At 47.5% G+C, this 19,103-nt stretch overlaps 1 protein-coding gene across 14 annotated transcripts in view; it reads right to left on the minus strand.

The window, feature by feature from the left end:
- RIN2 (Ras and Rab interactor 2) overlaps positions 1–19,103 on the minus strand; it is a 349,998-nt gene that overhangs the window by 269,519 nt on the left and 61,376 nt on the right. The window contains exon 1 of one of the 14 annotated variants that reach the window (XM_083832255.1): positions 113–294. The exons of 12 other annotated variants lie outside the window; for them this stretch is intronic. The gene's annotated coding sequence lies outside the window, so the exon portion shown is untranslated. Of the gene's footprint in view, positions 1–112; positions 295–19,103 lie in introns of those variants that run through there. One more of the 14 variants, XM_083832251.1, reaches the window with a different exon arrangement.

Consider the following 19,103-nt stretch of genomic DNA (forward strand, 5'->3'; position numbering starts at 1 on the left):
CACAGATACCAGATGGGCTGACTCTCCGTGCCCAAAGACCCGTCTCAGTCCCAACACACAGCATGGTATCAGCAAAGCATTGCATTTGCACCCTCAGAGGAGCAGAACCCACCTGGGAAAACCACAGGCGCTGGCCCTGGCACCACACAGCCTCTGCTCTCAAGCCTGCCTGGATGGGCTCCAGGCAGAGGCTCGGCAGCTGGTACCAGCAGAGCATGTTGGAGCCTATGTGCCCCCCAAAGCAGCTTCTGGCCCTCCCAGCCGCTGTGGAGCCCACAAGCAGCAGCTGGGAAGCGGCACACTCAACGCAGCTCAGCTGCAGGCCATGAGGCTGAGCATGCTCTGAAGGCTAGGTGACAACTCCACAGCTACCACAGCAGTGTGAAGAATGGCAAAAAATGTAACTTCAGACTTATTTTAACTCAGGAAAGTTATCTATTGTCTGAAAACGAGATTTCCACATGCACTCTGCTCAAGTCTCCCTCTATTCCCATCTTGGAGGCAAAGAAAACTTCAAGGTTTTCTGCAGAGGCAGGCAGATGGAGAAGGCCCATGCAGAGAACAACACCTGGCACAGGTGTCCTGCTGGGGGACACTTTGAAAACATGGGGGAACTCCTCTGCGGCACCTGCCCTGCCCATCAGCAGGGTCAGTACCAGGCTGCTGGAGAGTGAAGCTTGCCCATCCTTTAATTTAAAAGTGTTTCATCCTGTGGTTTACCTCAGACCAACCTCTTCCACACCTTCACGTCCAATCTAGCTGGGAAGCGCAAGCAGCTCAGGCAGACGGCAATAGGACAAGGGGAAACAGTTTTAAACTAAACAAGGGGAGATTTAGCTTAGATGTTAAGAGGAAATTCTTCACTCAGAGGGTGGAGAGGCACTCGAACAGGTTGCCCAGAGGAGCTGTGGATACCCCATCTCTGGAGGTGTTCAAGGCCAGGCTGGATGGGGCTTTGAGCAGCCTGGTCTGGTGGGAGGTGTCCCTGCCCATGGCAGGGGGGTGGAACTGAGTGGTCTTCAACATTTTTTCCAACCCAAACCATTCTGTGATATACGATTACCTTCAGTGCTTTATACAGCAAAGCTCAGATGATGGACACGCATCTGCAAGAGATGAAATCTACTGTTCACTGCACCATTTAAAGAGAAATACCACCAAAACCTGCTCCTAAATGGAAAAACCAAAGGTAAAATGAACAATGGGGATGCAATAACTAAAGGCAATCATAGCATAGGCAGTAAGACTGAGGAAGGCATTGCCATAATCTGGAGCACAGACTGAAACCTAGATGCTGCACAATGCAAACCTGCAGTTTTACTGCATTCTCTCATGTTCGCTAATTAAATGGGTATAAAAGAGTCTCCTTCTTTTCCCTCCAGAGCGGTAGCACTCCTTGTCACTGCTGCGGAAGCTATGAGGACCTGAGCTTGCTCAGCTGGGGGAGATATCAGAGGGGTGCAGCACTCGTCCTCTGGGCAGTGTGCAGATTCACAAGAACCTGGAGATTCCTGCAGGCGCTTCTTCACCATCCTCTCAACAATGTTAGTTTTAAGCATGATAACTGAAGATGAAGCTTCTTGTTTGCTGTCTCATGCCAAACATTGTCACAGCATATCAGATTATCCTAGGTTGCCTTGAGTGTTCATTGCACAGTTCGTGCAGAAATTTGCCTTTATTATTCTATCAGTTTGACTATTAAATTAGCCATTCCCTTCTTCTTGCCTTACATCTAAGTACAAAAGAAACAGCTGAGCACTTAAAAAATACCACTTGTAAAATTTCCCTTCACATTTCCTGTGATTCAAATCCTCTAAACACTCTTCTTTCTTCTTATGATAATCTTTTCGTGCCCCTAATCATTTTCATCATTTTTCTTTGGACTTTCCACTCTGCCCTCGCTGAAGCCACACGTGACACTCAAAGTGACAGTTTCTCAGTCATCTATACAGCAGTGCTCTGTATTTTTAGTCTGATTCTCCATTAGTTTCATTTCTCTGGGGTATCGTAACTCTTCTGCCAGCCGTTTCATTTCATTAACATTTCACCTTTTACAAATGCAGGGTCTGAACGGTGGTGATATTATCTCTGCTGCCTGGCAGCTGCTGACTGCCAGGCATGATTTCTGCTGCACCCCAGCACAGTACATCTTTCTTGACAGAGCTGGTGCCTGTTTCTTCTACCCTGAGACATTCCAAAACTGGTACAATGCCCTAATACCAGCCAGCAACACGTGCTGTTTGCCTCCCACTGCTTCTCTGGCTCATGTTGGGATGAATGATAGGGGTAGATAAAGCAGCATCCTTTGCATTGCCCTGCTGCAGAGGCCAGCACTTTTTCTTCCCCAATAAACAGAGAAGATGATTTTAGGAAGGAAAAACACACAAGGAAGACAGGCATTAAATCTCCCCTGCCAACACGACCTCAGAGCAGTTCTCTCCCCTGGCCCATGCTCCCTCCCAGCCATGCTCCTTGACCTGCTCCCCGCAAGGCACACCGGACAATCCTAAAATGCAGTCAAACTCCCCGCTGACTCCTTTGTTCTGCATTTCACTAAAACTCCCACCGAATCCCTTCTTGTGTCAGTAACGTTCTTGACTCAATTTACCAACTCTCCCTGTTGCTGGCAAGCCAAAAGCACTGTTCAGAATCTTCCCAGGACACTATCCAAAATGTGGGCTCCATACAAAGCCCAGTGAAGCCAGAATAAAAGGTCCCTATAACTTCAGAGCACAAGCAAAGAAACAAAGGGCAAGAATCACAGCAGTAGTACATTTTACTGGAGTTACTTTATGGGTGGTTACACCACAAGTCACCCAGGTCAACCCTGACTGCTGTATCAATTAAGTTACGCATCATGGTTTTCTTCATTCAGAGTAGGCAGCAGGGAAAAATTAGCAATAATGAATTAAAAATAACCTAAAATTGATTTCCCATCAGTTACAGTGCTACTTTTTATACAGTTCCAAGACTGCGTGGCTGCTTGAACCTAGATATCAAAGCCTTGCATGGTTGAAAAAGCAGTAATTGGGAGCCTCACTGTTATCAAACAGATCCTTTTTTCTTGGAAGACTTGGACAATGTCACACAGTGAGAGTGTAATTATCTGGAGGAGACACATCTTTTAAAAGCAGTGGAAAATCAGTTGTATTCCAAGCCTATATAACAAGAACAAATAGCTGATGTTTTTGGGGGGATTTTTTTTTGTTTCTTTAGGAGATGAACACTCACAGTTTCCTCCTCCATATTTATGTATTTCTCACCTAATTCTTATCTGACACAGTGGAAGGAAAGACAGTTTGGGGTGAGGTGAAATGTATTAGTTGACTTGGAATAAAGAACTTTATTTTGTTTTGGCTGTTTCTCTGTAGAACTAAAATTTAGTCTGAAAATATAATAAAGAACAGACTGGGCAGAGAAAGTTGCAGCACTTCAAAAAAAAGAGAGAGGGAGGAGAGGAGAGGAGAGGAGAGGAGAGGAGAGGAGAGGAGAGGAGAGGAGAGGAGAGGAGAGGAGAGGAGAGGAGAGGAGAGGAGAGGAGAGGAGAGGAGAGGAGAGGAGAGGAGAGGAGAGGAGAGGAGAGGAGAGGAGAGGAGAGGAGAGGAGAGGAGAGGAGAGGAGAGGAGAGGAGAGGAGAGGAGAGGAGAGGAGAGGAGAGGAGAGGAGAGGAGAGGAGAGGAGAGGAGAGGAGAGGAGAGGAGAGGAGAGGAGAGGAGAGGAGAGGAGAGGAGAGGAGAGGAGAGGAGAGGAGAGGAGAGGAGAGGAGAGGAGAGGAGAGGAGAGGAGAGGAGAGGAGAGGAGAGGAGAGGAGACTTTTTCCCCACTTTAATTCTGGACTATACCAGAAGTGTCACCATAGCAGCTCTGCTTGCACAATCAGCACTGAATTCACCCTGCAGTTCAGGTGCCTTGCTCAGGCCTCGTGCAGCAGTCGAGGCTGGCACCGGCAGCCCTGGCACCTCCCTGTCTGATGGGACGAGCCAGAAAGATGCAGAGAGCAGGAGCAGAGCCTGTTCCCCAGGGGGAAGGGACCCTCGCACCAATGGAGCAGGCCTGCTGTGGCCCTTCCAGTGAGCTGCATGCTGCAAGCACCAAAAAGAAGCCAGCTCTTTCAGTAGGGAAAAAAAAAAAGGTGTGTGTGGGGGAAACAAGTCATGAGCCCTGGCTCCTGGTCTGGTAACCAAACATCAGGATGCTCTGATGATAGGGCAGCCATCAGGAGGGAAAAAAATAAAAAAAAAAAGGGCAGACAAGGGTTTTTTCATGCTTTTCTCCACAAAAGATAAAGAAAAAAAGGACCTCGCAAAAAATGAACAAGCAAGAGGGAAAAGCGAGCTTTTGTGTCCAATTTCAATGCAAACACATTTTTCATGTTAAAAAGATTATTTTTCCCTTCCCTCAGCCTTACAGCTCCTGTCCCCGTGTGCTTCTCTGCAACTGTGCTACATAAATCTGGAACTGTTATTTGTTTAATCATTATTATTTACTGCCTATATACTGCTGGAATCATGCTAGGCATTTCACAACATGGAGACGAGGTCTCAGCCCCAGAGAATACGTCAGCTCATCTAACTCCACTGTACAACACTGGAACTGGATTTGCTCTCTAAAAGCTCTCTATACAACATGATAACTTGCTGATAGCTAGATAACGAAGTCCAAAGCAAGAAATGGCACACAGAGGCCTGGAGATATGTGTAGGAGGACACAGTGGGCTTTGGCAACCATCACAAATCACTCAGGCCTCACGCTGAGATCCCTCGTTTAAGTACCCGCTGCATTGGCAGAGGTAAAACTGCAACAGAGCTAGTGCAAGAGCCAGGACAAAACATAATGAAATGACAGCATGGAGGAGATGGGAAATGTGAACCTACACTTAGACACAGAAGTGCGAAGCTAGGGCTTAGGATGGGCAATACCCACCAGACTCAACTTTTACCACAGATAAGAGCATGCTGAAGGGCAGCCGGCTGGCCTCACAATTGATGCTTTGTCACCTTCCCTGCAAAATTTAATTCCCTGCACTAATGTATTTCATTCCCTGCGTGCGGGGCAAAAATTAACACAGGAGAGCCACAGAAAGAATCAGCACAAAGAGCTCAGAGAAAGGCCATGAAAACCCACACGCAGTGTTTTAGATGTTTCAGGGTCCTTCCCTCAACCCTCCTCGCTGCCACTTGCCAGCAAGTGAATCTGGTCTGAAGCTCCCTCCAAAAGCTATCTGCAAGCAAACAGCCTCCAGGACCAGAGGGAATCTCTGACAGAGTCCTCTTGGAAAACCTGGTTCTTCCACAGAGCAGACCCAAGCACAATGTGCTGCTAGATCAGTAACTCAATTAAAAAAAAAAAAAAAAAAGGAACGAAGCACTAGTTCCAATACATCTTCCAGTTGCTATCAGCATCTCCTCTCTCATCAGCCCTCGACATTATCCCTTCTTGCCAGTTCTCCAGCCAACAAATATCTCCCTATGAATACCATCAGCCATGACTACTTGGGGTCCCAGCTGCATGCAGGTTTCTCATTCAGACTAATCTGTGTCACTAAGCCAGGCTGAAAATTACCTTAGTGCCATATAGCATTTTCCCTATGGCACCTGCTTAATTAAATATTGAAAGAGCTATTACCTTTCAGGGATGCCTGTGCATTGGCTGTGTCCATTATTTATAACATAATGTATTCATTATGCATTTTATCCATTGCTCCTGTCTGCTGATCTCGTAACAGTCCCTTAAAAACAATTTTGAGCAATTAATCCTACCTTAATTACAGACAAATATATACAGAAGCCCCAGAACATCTCTTTCTTACATTTATTAAAAGTAAGTAAACATATCTAAAAATAAATCTGGTAATCGGGAAAGAAAGGGACGAAGTGCCATGGTAGAAGCCACCCATAACAATGAACAGAGGTGGGCTGGGACAGTTAACAACCCTTTAAAAAGCAGACTAGGAACAGGCCAAGTATGTGCTCTCAGAATCACAGCTTGACAGGACACAGGGTGACAGCAGACCTTCCAAGCAAACAGGGTTGTCCTCTGTGTTAATCCCACTCCTCACAGCAAAACCGGGACCAGATTTGAGTCTTAGGAGCTGGCTGAGATAGATTCACAGCAGCAAAGCTAAGGGAAGAAACCCCAAGGAAGGCAGATTCTTGTGTTTTTCCAAGTTTATTTGGATTTTACAACTGCCAGTTGAAGGAAGAGACCATAGACATTGAGACAACATTTGCTGAGAATCTAGGGTGACTTTTTGCTTCCTTTCCAGCTCCTCACTGCTACACTGCAGTTACTTCCTAGCGCAGTGAGAGGGGCCCAGAGCGTGTACCTTCTCCATGTGAGCCCTTCCCCATGATCTGCTCAGCCCTGGGACAGCAGGAAGAAGCACGGCAAAGGAAAAGTTAATTCCTACATCCCTTTGGTGGCCCAGAGCTGCCTGTCCTGGCCAGCCTGTCCTCGTGCTGGGGCTCTCACTGGTGTCACGGCTAAGGCTCCTTCCCTCATCAGGCAAAGCTCAACAGCAGTCAGCACAACCAGGGAGGAGAGAGTCTCTGCAGACAGCGCTGACCTGCCATGCCAACCTGGAGCGCAAGCCCCTCTTTCTCCACATGCAGGACTTCCCCTGAGCTGTCATTCATGCTGTGTAAATTATGCCCTGGTCTTGCAATGCTACCAAACATCAGGCTGCGGACACCAGCAGTAGGGTAAAGCTCTGGCTTTTACCACATCCCCACCAATGCTCACAGGAAGGCCACCACAGACAGCCCACAGCTCACAAAGGAAGACAGAGAGACTTGAAGCCCTAGGATAAATTACGACAACTAAACAACTTTTTACCCCCCAAAAGGTATTTACTTTTAGGGAGGGAGAAGGGACCAGAGCACCCCCCAGAGATGGTGCCAGAATACAGATCTCAGAAAGCTTCTGCCTGTGTCAGAGCACAACAGCACAATTACAGGGACACTTGTCTGATGAGGAACTTGGGAAAAAGGACAGAAGGCCAAGTTTAGACAACAGCTCTACAAGAAGCTTTATTTTTCCCAATAAGATAGTCCTGTACAGTTTATTGGTGAGGCACACTTGAATGCAGCCAACCTCAGTTTCAAGGTGCAGTTACACTGCAAAGGAAAATAACAGAATAAGAAGGGTTTATGTTAGTTCTACCAGAAAAATAACGCTCTTGTTGAGCCAAGCTACAACTACACGAGCAGCATTTAACAGCGTAGAGGCAGGCTTTCTCTAGCTGCAATAAATATAGCCTTTGCTAGGGTGTACTTTTCAGGGAGAGTTCACTCAGGAGGGGGAAAAAAAATACACTAATCCCCTCCCCAAACTCCCAAAATAGGAGGGCTCCCCTATGTGTAGCCCTCTATGCGTCTGTGAATTCAAGAAGCTTCGGCATAAACTGAATCTGCAGGAGATGGGGCAGCCAGGTCATCGTCAGGAGCACTAGTACAGATGACCAGCACTGCCATTCTCCCAGTCAACAGGTGTCACCACTGAGCTATCTCAGGTTGCCCCTTTTTCCTCCCCCAGCTAAGAACTAGTCAGTCCTCATTCCTGCAGGCAAACCTGGCTGTGAAGCTCAAGCTCATCTTAGCACAGGGGTGCTAGCTGCCTCCCACACCTGGGGAGGATGTGTGTGCTGATCCTCGTAAACAGGGCAGGGAGGACACAGCCAGTGTCCTTCTGGCTTGTTTCTGATCTGTGCCATCAGGGTCACTTTCCACATCAGGAAATCAACTGCAGGACTCCCTCCAGCAAGAACCAAGCCGTTAAGTCCTGCACATCTCTGCTGGCAGACCCTGCATTTTATTGCAGTCTTATTCTCTCTTATAGTCTTTTATTCTCTCTCCCACTTTCATACTAATATATTGTTTATTGAAAAACTATTCAAAGGTTGAAAAAAAGAAAAAAGGAAAAAAAAAAGGAAACTAATCTCTAGAAACAATGAGGAAGCACCTTGTAAATTCTCACATCAGCTTATCTAGATGCAAACTAGGAAAACCCCCCTGCAATTTTGGAAACACTACTTTCAGCTCTTTTCTGATGAGCCCTGGTAATGCACAGGAAGACACACAGTCATAATATCTATATTTTGGGCAACTTCACTGGCTTAACAGAACTAACACGTATGTTTATCACTCAACACTGGTAAGTCACACCTTAGAAGATTTTATCTTCTGATCAGACTCAGCAATCACAAGTTTTCTGCTGCTAAGCACACGGGTCAGCTCTTTCACCAAGGCATACAACAGAGCACATTCCCAGGGAGAACCATGCCTGAGCTGGGAGCCACACTCCCTCTGCCCCACCGCAGGGGCATGGAGGGCATCAGAAGTCAGATTCCCACCTGGGATCTGTGAGTGGTACGGGTCCAGCGCAGACTTGTAACCACCTCAGAAGTCTCTGAGCAAGGGATGGAGAAGAAAATGGTATGATGGTGTAGACGTATGTGGCAACCCACTCATGAAAGTCTAACCAAACAGACCTTAAGGAATAACTCCAGATAGCAAAAGCTAGAACAGCCCTGTCTTTTCTGATCTTTCCCCTTCCACCACTGAGAAAACAGCACAAGAAAGAGAATGGTCTCTGATGCCATCTAAATATTCAGAAACACGGAAAGCAGAGAACAAAAAACATGTCATGTCAATCCTTGAAAAAAGCTTTCTGAAAACTTCACCCCAAAAACAAGTGAGGACTCAATACAATCTTTGTCACCTTTGAAATCAAGAGAACACCATCACTGATTTTAGTAGATTTTAGACTAGCCCTGAGATGTACTTACAGTGTGATAGTAACATTAACTTCCTACAAAGTTTCTGAAAGGTTTTCTGCACCAAGCTTTGACTGAGGTTTGCAGAGTTTCATTTGCAGACCAACGAAAAGGCTACCCATCCCTGCAAGGGGGTGATGTGAATGGACACTCCCTGTCCAAATGGCTCTCTACATTCTTGCTCTTTTCACCTTGGGAATGATTCCCTACATGCAAAATGAGGCAGACACAAAAGGCAGATGCAAAGCACTTGCAGGAACCAATTGTGAGCAGTACAGCAGTATCTCAGCCTCTGAGAGATGAGCCTGGCCCAGCTCAATTCGGGCACCTATTCTCGTAGAGGAAGAGCATCTTTGTAGTAAAATCCCAAACTGGAACTTTCCACAGTATTTTCAGGGAAAGAAATAATACTATAAAAAGTTTCTGTTTTTAACCAGAGATGCTGGCACAAAAAGGAGATACTCTACATCATACCAGAATCAAGTGTTTGACACACTCCTTTCTTTATAAGGCTTTAAGAAGTGCAGGACCCTTCAAGATGTGATATGCATTCCTTATTTACCCTGAAGTGAGATTCTGCAGACCCGAGTTTAATCCACTGCTTTGCTGCGTGAGGTCACCTTGGACAAGTTGTTCTGTCCAGATTCTCAGCTGGTGTCAACTGGCACTGTGCCACCAAAGTCAATTTAAACAATTTGAGACTCCAGTCCTACAGTCCCTTGGTCCTCAGCCTCCCTATTCAAACAGCACTGCCAACTGATAGCAGCTTGGCTTCTAGGATGCCTTGGAAATGTGCAAGTGGTACTGTAAGAGACAGGTAGTTAAATTCACACAACTCACACTGCCCTTGGAAATTACGTATGTTTTTCACTATGATGAAACAAAAAGCTTTTGGTATTTTTGAAAAATAACCTTACGATCAAGGCTTTAAAAGCAAAACCACCAATGCTGTAGTTTTATTTCACAGTCTGTTATACATTAGCTGATGCAAAATCCCTAAGGATTTTAATTTTAGCATACAGCAATGGGTGATGATTGGTACTTTTTTTCATTCCTCTCCTTTTAAGTTTCATTGTCTTTCCAAAATCTTCTCAAATTTCTCTCTCAACCTGCTTTCATCACCAGTGGCATGCAGGAGCGCTTGTCCCTTGTACCTGATGCCAAATACCTGATACTCCCCTGCAGAAATTCTGGACTTCAGGGGGGACTTGGGATTCACCAAGACAGACTTTCCTCCCTGCCCCACTAGGAGGTGAACCTCTCCCCAGCGCCCAGACATCTTCTTGTCCTCCTCACGGACAGCCTGAGCTACCCCACACACTGCCCAGCAGCCTCCTCTCCTGTCCTGGAGAGCCCTTCCCCTACCCCTGTCCCCACCCAGGCCTCATGTCCCCCAGGGACGAGCTGCAGCGACAACATCAAACACTGACGCCTTTGCAGGGCGCCGGGACATGCCTGGCAGCACGGGGAGGCACCTCAGCTCTAACAGCCCTGACCAATCTCACTGGGGCCTCCGCCCTCACCCCACGTCTGAGTGGCTTCATGGCGCTCAGCCCCTGGGCTCCCTGCCCCTCCCAGGCCACGCTGAGGGAGATCCGCCGCCCGCTCCACAGCAAGGATGCCGTGGCAGGCAGCACGCTCAGACACCCTGCTGGTCAGGCGTGCAACCAATGCTCAGAAGGGATCCTTAAGGAAGCACCTCTCACATACAGCCCCGCACAGGTCTCTCCCACCCTGGATGCGGCACCAGCTCTGCCTCAAGGTGCAGCTGCAGCACTGGCTGAAGCCTGTAGGACAGCTCCTGAGGCCACATGCCTTCCCCCTCAAGCACAATGAGCTTGGACATGGCTGTGAAACTTACCGACTGTGTCAATAGTGTGTACAGGAAGGACAGCTGTGAGCAACAGCAAGACCACACTCCTGCAACCCCTCTTTGGATTGCTTTTTGATTTAAGAGGCTTAGTTATGTTCTCGGAAAACTCTTCCACTTCTAAACAAGCTTGATTTGTAGCCTTCTTTGATTTAGTGCAAGAATAAATCCATTTATTTGCCTTTGCAGTCAGCAGTCAAATTAACTTTTTTTTTTTTTTTTTAAAGAATCACCTCTTCTTCCTCTCCCTCCCCTCCTATGACACTACTGTCTGAGGAGGAGTCCATAGCTAGTAATACCTTGCTGTGGGTACGACTGATTTAACCTGTTGAACAAGCATATCGACAACAAGCTGTATATAACATTTCCTTGGGCTGGAAGCCCTTTGAGATAAGGGTCTTTTTAGCTCATTTTTCGTAACAGGGTTTGTGATAACCCCAGTAGAAGCCAGTACACAGACTGTGGCAGGATGGCCTCTGCCCAACCAGACCTGAGACACAATGCATGTTCAGCTGAAAAACCGTAACCATGGTACCATATGTTGGCTACATCAAGTGACCAGTCCAACCAGCTGTCCAGCACACTACGTGGGAAGACTTTATGCCACCCCACCACTGATCTCTCCCAACTGTGCAGTTTGGCAAGGCTCCACAGCGTCCTCTGTACTGAGCACAGCACCTCAATATCCGAGAAGGGAGCAGAGCATACATGTCAAGCGGGATTGTAGCCAGAATCCTCACCAGCTCCTGCACGGCCTGGTATTTACCGAGCACAAAAGCATTTAGCAATCCTGTTTGCCACCACCCTGTGGAGTTGCACATCATACACACCTACTCTTCTTTAACAATAGAAATCAAATGCCATGAGCCTTTTAGTACACACTTCACTTTGTGCACTGTCAATTGGAATGGCCTTCTTCTGTCGCTAAAAATAAACTGTTGTGCTCTGTTGGTGCATTCAGTGCTCATTTTAAAAAGTTCCTTTCTGTCCCATTCTGTGAGCTGGTGAAATAAAAACTGACTACTGCAATGAGGTGCACTAAGAACTGGAGGGCAGATCTTCTCAGAGGAGAAAGGAATGTCCATGTAAGGCTCATTTTTCCCCCTGCTTTATGTTGCAGGATGTTCTGGCCATCTTAGGGAAAAAAAGCTGCCGAGTCCATCTCTGAAAGAGAATTATTTTAATAGCAGACCTTTTGGTTGTTTGTAGTTCAGTTAGCATGTTTTTGGCTTGCATATCAAAAAGACGATTTCCTGTTTTTTAGCAGGCTCTTTCACAATTGAGCTATTAAAATTTGTTTGCAGTTTTTGTTTAATAGGTGATGCCTGCTGCAGGAGCGAACACTGAGGACAAGGCTTGGCATCCCACAGTTTCTTTAGAAGAGCATGCTCAGCACCATCCAAACACACGTCCTTCCCCTCTTCCACCATCATAATAGATAAGATATACTACGTTTACACAGAGCATTCTGGCTGCGTGCTTCTTCCTCAGCCACCATGGGGCCACAAGAGACTTCTAGCAGCTGATTTGTAAGGATGTGTCAATGCGCTGTGGATGAGGCATAAATCTGCAGATCTGCACTCCATCGGGGCTTGTGTCATTCCTCTGCTGGGAGTACTCTGGTAACTCCTCTTGCCTCTCAGTTTCCCCGCTTTATAATTTGAGGCTACACTTACTTGCCTTATTCCTGAGAAAAGGCTGTGGACCAAGGAACAGATCAAGTGAGCAAGGATCTGGTTAACCTTACATACACATGAGCCTGCTTCAAGTCAACCACATTACTTTGCATGCTGCAAGTTAAGCACTTGCCTCCTGGATCAGGGCCTAACTGCCTATGGACACACAAACATGGCTGTTATCCAAAGTACTGCACACACTACTGGAGGTATAGAAAGGTCAGACCAGACTGTGAATCTCAGCCACTTAGCACAGCTGTTCAGTTCACAGCTCAGCAAAGGAATGTTTCAAAACAACTAAATCTGCGCCTCCAAATGAGTCCTGACACTCCCTTGTGCATATGAGCGTTTTTCCTCTGTGTAAGGTATATGCCCTTCTCTATACACAAACTCACATCCACCAACACAGCACCCGTGACCCGGCGCTGCCAAAGGCAGCCTACAAAGCTGAGCGAGAGGATGGTGTGGGGCAGCATGCAGGACTCAAGACATGCTCCTTATCCCCTCTCTCTGGGCCTGCAGGCAGTTTTCAGGTCCCGAGCAGGACTTGGGGACCAGCTGCTTCCCACAGGCAAGGCCTGTAGGCAGATGACATTCAATCCCACCTTTTTAATAGTCCCCGTTAGCCAAAAAAGTCCATATAAGGCAACCCAAGACCCAGCAAGTACTGTCCCACACAGCCTTCTCCCTGGACACCACATCTGGACTCCTCTTCAACGCCCCCCTTTTTACAGAAGAACAGGACCCAGGACTCCTCCCTGGAGCCCCTGTGTAGAGCTCCCAGTCTCAGAGATACTGCGCAAAAAAATTCCACTTAAACATCTTCAGTCCACATCAAGTTGCAGCTTTTAATCCAGCCTGAGGTTGTCTCCAGTTGGCGGGGGCTTCTATTCATCAGCCCTTTGTGCTGGATGCAGTGGCCCGTTCTGCTCACTTTCCCCCCTTGTCCTTCCTTACCCACCGAGACAATTAAACACAAAGAAACACCCTCATTTCCAGTCTTCTCAGCCTGCTTCCAAAGAAAAGCTTAACATCTGGAGATTGTACCCATTTCATTTTTAAATGTGAGCGTTATGCTGAAATCCAGCCATGCTTAGTATGAACACATTCACTGCATACACCTAATGTCTCATGGAGGTACAGATGCTCCTTTGATCTAGCTGGCTCCATTGCCAAAGCAATGGAAGCCTCCACAAGCTGCAAAAACACGAGTACAGTCTGGCGGTCTGATTCCATGGCCACGCCCATATCAAGGCAGCTTCACTGCTATCAGTTTCCAAGCCGGCAAAATCAGATCTAAGCCTAGCCTGAAAAGACACTCTTCCTACTGCTGTAGAGTCGTAACCATCTGTGGAAGACAAGGCAAGGAAAGATAATGTAAACTTTGCTGGGAGATAAGTAAAGGGAGATGGAACTGCACCTCAGAGGTTTCAAGTAGCTAACTGCAAAAACCCTACTCAGGATGCCCTTGGCAGTAAATAACACAAGGACAAGCTGTTGAAAGCCAGAGTCGTCTAACAGTCCAGCAACAATCCCATAGAATGGTGGAGGCAAGACACCTTAATCCCTTTAGGAATCCATTCATGAACTGCAAATTACACACACTTACTGCTTTCAATTTCAGAGGAGTTCCCTTTGATGCTGTGAGTAATTCCACTTTGGTGCAGACCAGCCACAAGGATTTACTCATTGAGAAACCTTATTTTTCCCAAAGCGTGTCTACAGGACATGATGAATAAAGCAGCAGGATTATAAACATCCTGCCCACACTAGGGCACACCCACTGCCTCTTCCCATAAAGCCACAGTAGTGGAAAAAAATTAGGATGAGGTTACCGGAGGCTCCTGGGCACTGCTCTGACTTGACTCTTGGTGATATTAAAGGTAAGACCTAGAGCAGAACAAAGCTTTTGAAAATCCCCAGTGCTTTTTAAAATCTGATGCTTAAAGATTCTTCTAGAGAAGGGCATGGAGGAAAAGAGCAAAGTGGTTTTTTTTCCTCCAAAAGTGCAGCACTGTAACAACTGTCTTTTTGCCAGCTGTAAAAAACAAAACAAAACAAAAACAAAAAAACACAACACTGTTGTGGTGTGCCTTACAACAGATAGCAAAACATAGCCCTGTGGCAGCAAGATGCAGGTTCCCAAGGCAGCTCAGCAGACACTCATTGTGCCTGTGGAAGAAACCTACATTTCTGCAGAAACTGGCTGAAGGAGTTGCACTGGCTTCTAAGTAATAGAAGTAACCAGATGTGTCCCTCAGGCTTATTGCTCCATGAACCCCATGTGGTTTCCATTTGAAAAAAAAAAAAAAACAAAAAAAAACACTCCAAAGTTTTCCGTGACAGGTTTAATGAGATCTGGCTCTTTTCTTTAAAAAAAGAAGCCTCTATGAAAACTACATTTGCTATGCTTCTTGTAGACTGGAAAGCTAGAATGGATAACTTATTTCACTCCAAAGTCAGAGAAATGGGGAAAAAAAAAGCAAAGTAAAAAAATTTAAAACGCGGGGGGAGGGGGCAGGGATTATTTCTCTTGCTACTGTGCAGTTGGCATCAATTTAAAGAAAGAAGGACAGAGACAAACCAGAGAAAAATGCCCTTGGAAGCAGGGCCACCTTGAGGGGCAAGGCACGTTCCCCAGCTGCAGGGCTGGTGGCTGATCTCAACAACGTTCTCCCATCCCAGGGCAGATTTTTTCCCTCCCTCGCTCCCAGGAGGCTACAGCCATGAGTACCTCCTGTATATATTCGACAGGTCCAACTGAGTCCTTCCTTCTGACAGTGTGACCAAAAACGGTCAGTGCGACCAGGCAACCTTCTCCACATTAAGGACCATTTAAGATTAGCTGCAGGAGGGATCTCCTGAAACAGGGCTTAGAGAAAAACAGCATAACAGGCAACCTTACCATATGCCAGGCCACCCTGACCTTGGGCACCACCCAAGGACTCTCGTTCAGCCCTGAATTGTTAAATCCTCACCGTGTCATTTCAGTGTGCTGATTTGGCATCAGACCTCCTTTATTTATCCTGGGCTATTTTTCTGCTGGGTTATCTTGCTGAAAAGACTCAGACAAGGGACACAGAAATGACAGACGCCACGTAAAAGAAGGCTCCGAGGGAAGGAGCAGCCACCAGCAGCACACAGCAGGACTGAGCATTTGCAGTTAGATCAGCACGGGCAGACAAGGAGCAAGTAGCCGACCTTCCTTCACAGGCACTGAGGAAATAACAGCTGCTGAGGCATTCTGCTGTTCCTGGCCTCGCAGCCTTGCATTCACTCCATTACGAACTGCTGGGGAGGCCAGCAACCATTTGCCTTCATGCCCCACTGAAGCCAAGGAACCACCCATTCCCAAGCATCCTGCATCCACATCCCGAGAACCATGATCCCGCGATTGTAGGCAGTGCGGTGTGTTTACTTCAAACACAGCTCTGGCAAGGTGTCCAGCCCAGCACGCATCCCCATGCTTCCGCAGCAGTTTCACCAAGAGGCTCCAAAAGCTGGCAGGTATGATTTGGACATTTTCAGGGCACTTTGTGGAGACCCCGAAACAAGACTAAGGCTCAGTCCAGCATACGAGCCCCACTGTGCCAGTGCCACAGGCACGGGCTGAGGGCTGAGCCCACCTTCCGACACATCCCCCCAGGCACTCCCAACACACACCTGCCCTGCCAGCCCCCGAGTTGCCAGCTGGCCACATAGGAGACTTTGCTCTGCCTGCCGCTGGTGTGAGACCGCGAATAAGAACTAAAAAAATGAACAAGTCATTTCCTGCGAAGCCAAACAAGCTCCCTGCCAAAGAGGTCAAATACCATGCTCTGGCCTGACACCTCTCCCTAGTTTATGAGGGTAAATTCCCATATCCAGGGGTCCAGCGATTACAGCATTACATCTGGGCTAGGATTACTCTCATGCAGTTCCCGCATCACTGAAGATGTGAGGAAAACAACTGCTCTTGTGCTTTCATTGCATGACCTCTAAAGTTTGGTTTGGGTTTCTTGGTTTGAGCAAACCTAAACATTCAAATGAAATCTGGGAGTTTTCACTTAACTCCCAGCTAAAGGACCAGGATCTGTCACACCAAGGGTCTTCAATGCTATTTTGGCAGTAAAGAGATCTGCAAGGAAAAGCCCTGTGAGGCAGGGCCCGTGACAAAGCAGTCAGAAGGGAACAGCCTACGTGGCTCATCCCCTGAGCTTCTCCAACCAGTGCAGAGATGGAATGAGGACGCACCAGGGCATTTGCTCCCCACCTTCCCCACAGTGCACAGGATCGCACAGAGGCTGGCTGTAAGCCTGCTGTTGTGACATGGATACTCACAGCTGCTCATAGCCCACAAAGACTGAGCAACTGCCATCCTGGGAGAACAGTCTGAGCTCTGGATTCGGAATAAGTCCCAGGGCTAGTCAAAACGCACCCAGCAGGCCTTGCCTCACCGTTGTGAGTGCTTCACTCCTGTCAAGTTAGAACAAGACTTAAAAGCAACCCAAATCTTCCATGCTTGAATCACGCAGGCAATTCCGTTTGCTTGGATATGCCTATCCCCATGAGTAAGGGCTGCAGAATCAGACCCATCTTTTCCTTACCATCCTGCCAAAAACAAGCATGGACAGAAAGAAGAAAAAAATCCCACTGACTGTTGCCCCTGTTGCTTATCCTGCCTGTGAGAGCAACCTGGCAAAAGGCCTGACTCAGAAGCTTCCCTTGAAAAACTTGAATCATTGCAGTTTGAAAGATGGTCTTACAAAATGGAAGATCCTCTCCACTCACACCTCTCTTTACAAGTGACATCTTAAGAGTCAGACTGATGTATGTGGGGAAAAAAAAACAGAAAAAAAAACTCATACTGGCTCTTGGCTCTTTCTGCAAGGATGGCAGAGTTGGGTAGAGTTTTGGAAGCCACTTATACTGTTCAAGTTAATGAGATGGTTTTTAGAATTTGCCTTCAGCTCTAGTCCCATTTAGCAGACTGAAAAGCATAAGGCATTCCAGTGGTTGGCTACTGCGTTTTGGGTCTGTAGAGCTGGATTTACTCTCAGTTACACCTCTGACTTACCAGTGTGACTTCCTTGAAGCCAAAGCACAACCACAGAGTTACACTGTGCCTGGAAGAGAGAAAGAGGCAATCCAGCTGTACTTTTACTGCTACGATGAACTTTGTGAACTTGGATTTCTTCTTAATTTGCACTTTATACGTTTTTGGAATGCCCGAGCCTTGTAGAACATAAAGGCCTCTGGAATGACCTTCATATAAACATTACAACATTACAGCACTTTGCTATTACACGTCGTTTAGCACCAGGAGATCTCAAAGCAGCTTAAAAAGCAGGCTTCATTTTAGAGACCTGGCCAAACAAGACCCAGCGAGACCAAGTCACATAGAGAAGCAGCAGAGCCACCAGAAAAGAAACCCAGAGCTTGTGCTCTGTCCTCCAGAGCCACCTGCTCCTGACAGCACACCCACCAGACACTGCAGTTACCTGCCTCCGCAGGAAGAGCCTCAGCCTACTCCTTGCAGGCAGACGCAGGCATGTCTGCCTTTGGAGAAGGGCTCGGCACCTCACAGCCCTCAGCAAACACGGGTTACCCGTGACTTCAAAAGCTGCACTCCTCTGGATCCAGGCTGTGGCTGCCTCAGCTGGCACAGAGATGGCAACCAAGGGGAAGGAGACCAACCAAGAAAAACAGAAGCATTAAAAGCAAGAATATATCATCTAAAAGGTGATTCAAATGCGGGGTTGCTGAGCTGGCTGGCACCTGGACGCAAAAATTTCACAGGACCGCTCGTGCCTCACCACACCCCAGCGAATCCCACGACCAGCTTCACGGCACCATCAGACTCTGAAGACCATGTCCTCAATCTGCTGAGCACTGCCCCAGGAGCAGAGGCTGAGCCTGCTGCTCCCTGCAATCCAGCTTCAGGGATAGGAAGGGTGATGCGATGTGACACAAAGGCATTGAACTCCAGACAAAAGTTTGCATTCCCTCCTAAATCACATTGTTTTAGAGGAGAGAATTTCAAATCGCTAAATTAAAATGCATCTTTCCACCCCCCAGCATGGCACAAGCTCTAGAGCATGCAGGCTGCAGGCTGTGACCACCGCTCCTATAGAGCCCAGCGACCTCAACCTAGGTCCCCGTGACAAGGCAGCAGACCCAGAGGGTGCTGTTCAAAACTTCCACCTGCGCGACCATTCCTCTCACTGCCCTTTTGGTTCTATGCAGCCGCCAGCACACGGGGGGCCACATCGATTGCACCAAATGTTACCTTTCATCTACGATTTATTCTGAGCTAGCTCCGGTCACAGACAACGTGAGATGCTCTCATGAACTGAATCAAAACAGAGAGAGCCCTGACAAGGGCTAGCAGTGCCTGCTGGAGAACGCTTTGGGCAATTTTAGTAAAGTGGTGAAAAAATTTATCTGCAGTATGGATCTCTACATTCTCTGCCGCGTTCACTCAGTGGACAGAGCTCCCTTTCACATCAGCAGGAATACCATGCTCAAGAAGAGCAAAGCAGAGGATGGGAATTCACACCACCCTTCAGAAAGATGAGCGCTCCCTGTGCCCAGTTTAGAGCAGGTCTGAATTTTGCATTGCTGCACCACCTAAAAGTGCATCACACCGTGCAGGCAAGCAGTGGGCGGCTGGACTGCAGCTGACTCCTGGCCTTCGCGCGGAGCATATCAGGCAGGCACGCTGCCACCGGCAGCCTTCGCAGGGCTGGCATGCGCATCACACGCCGGTGTACATTGCATGTGTGCCGGCAAAAGTGTACCTCAG

Source organism: Anser anser, assembly GCF_964211835.1.
Source record: "Anser anser genome assembly, chromosome: 3".
NCBI lineage: Eukaryota > Metazoa > Chordata > Aves > Anseriformes > Anatidae > Anser > Anser anser.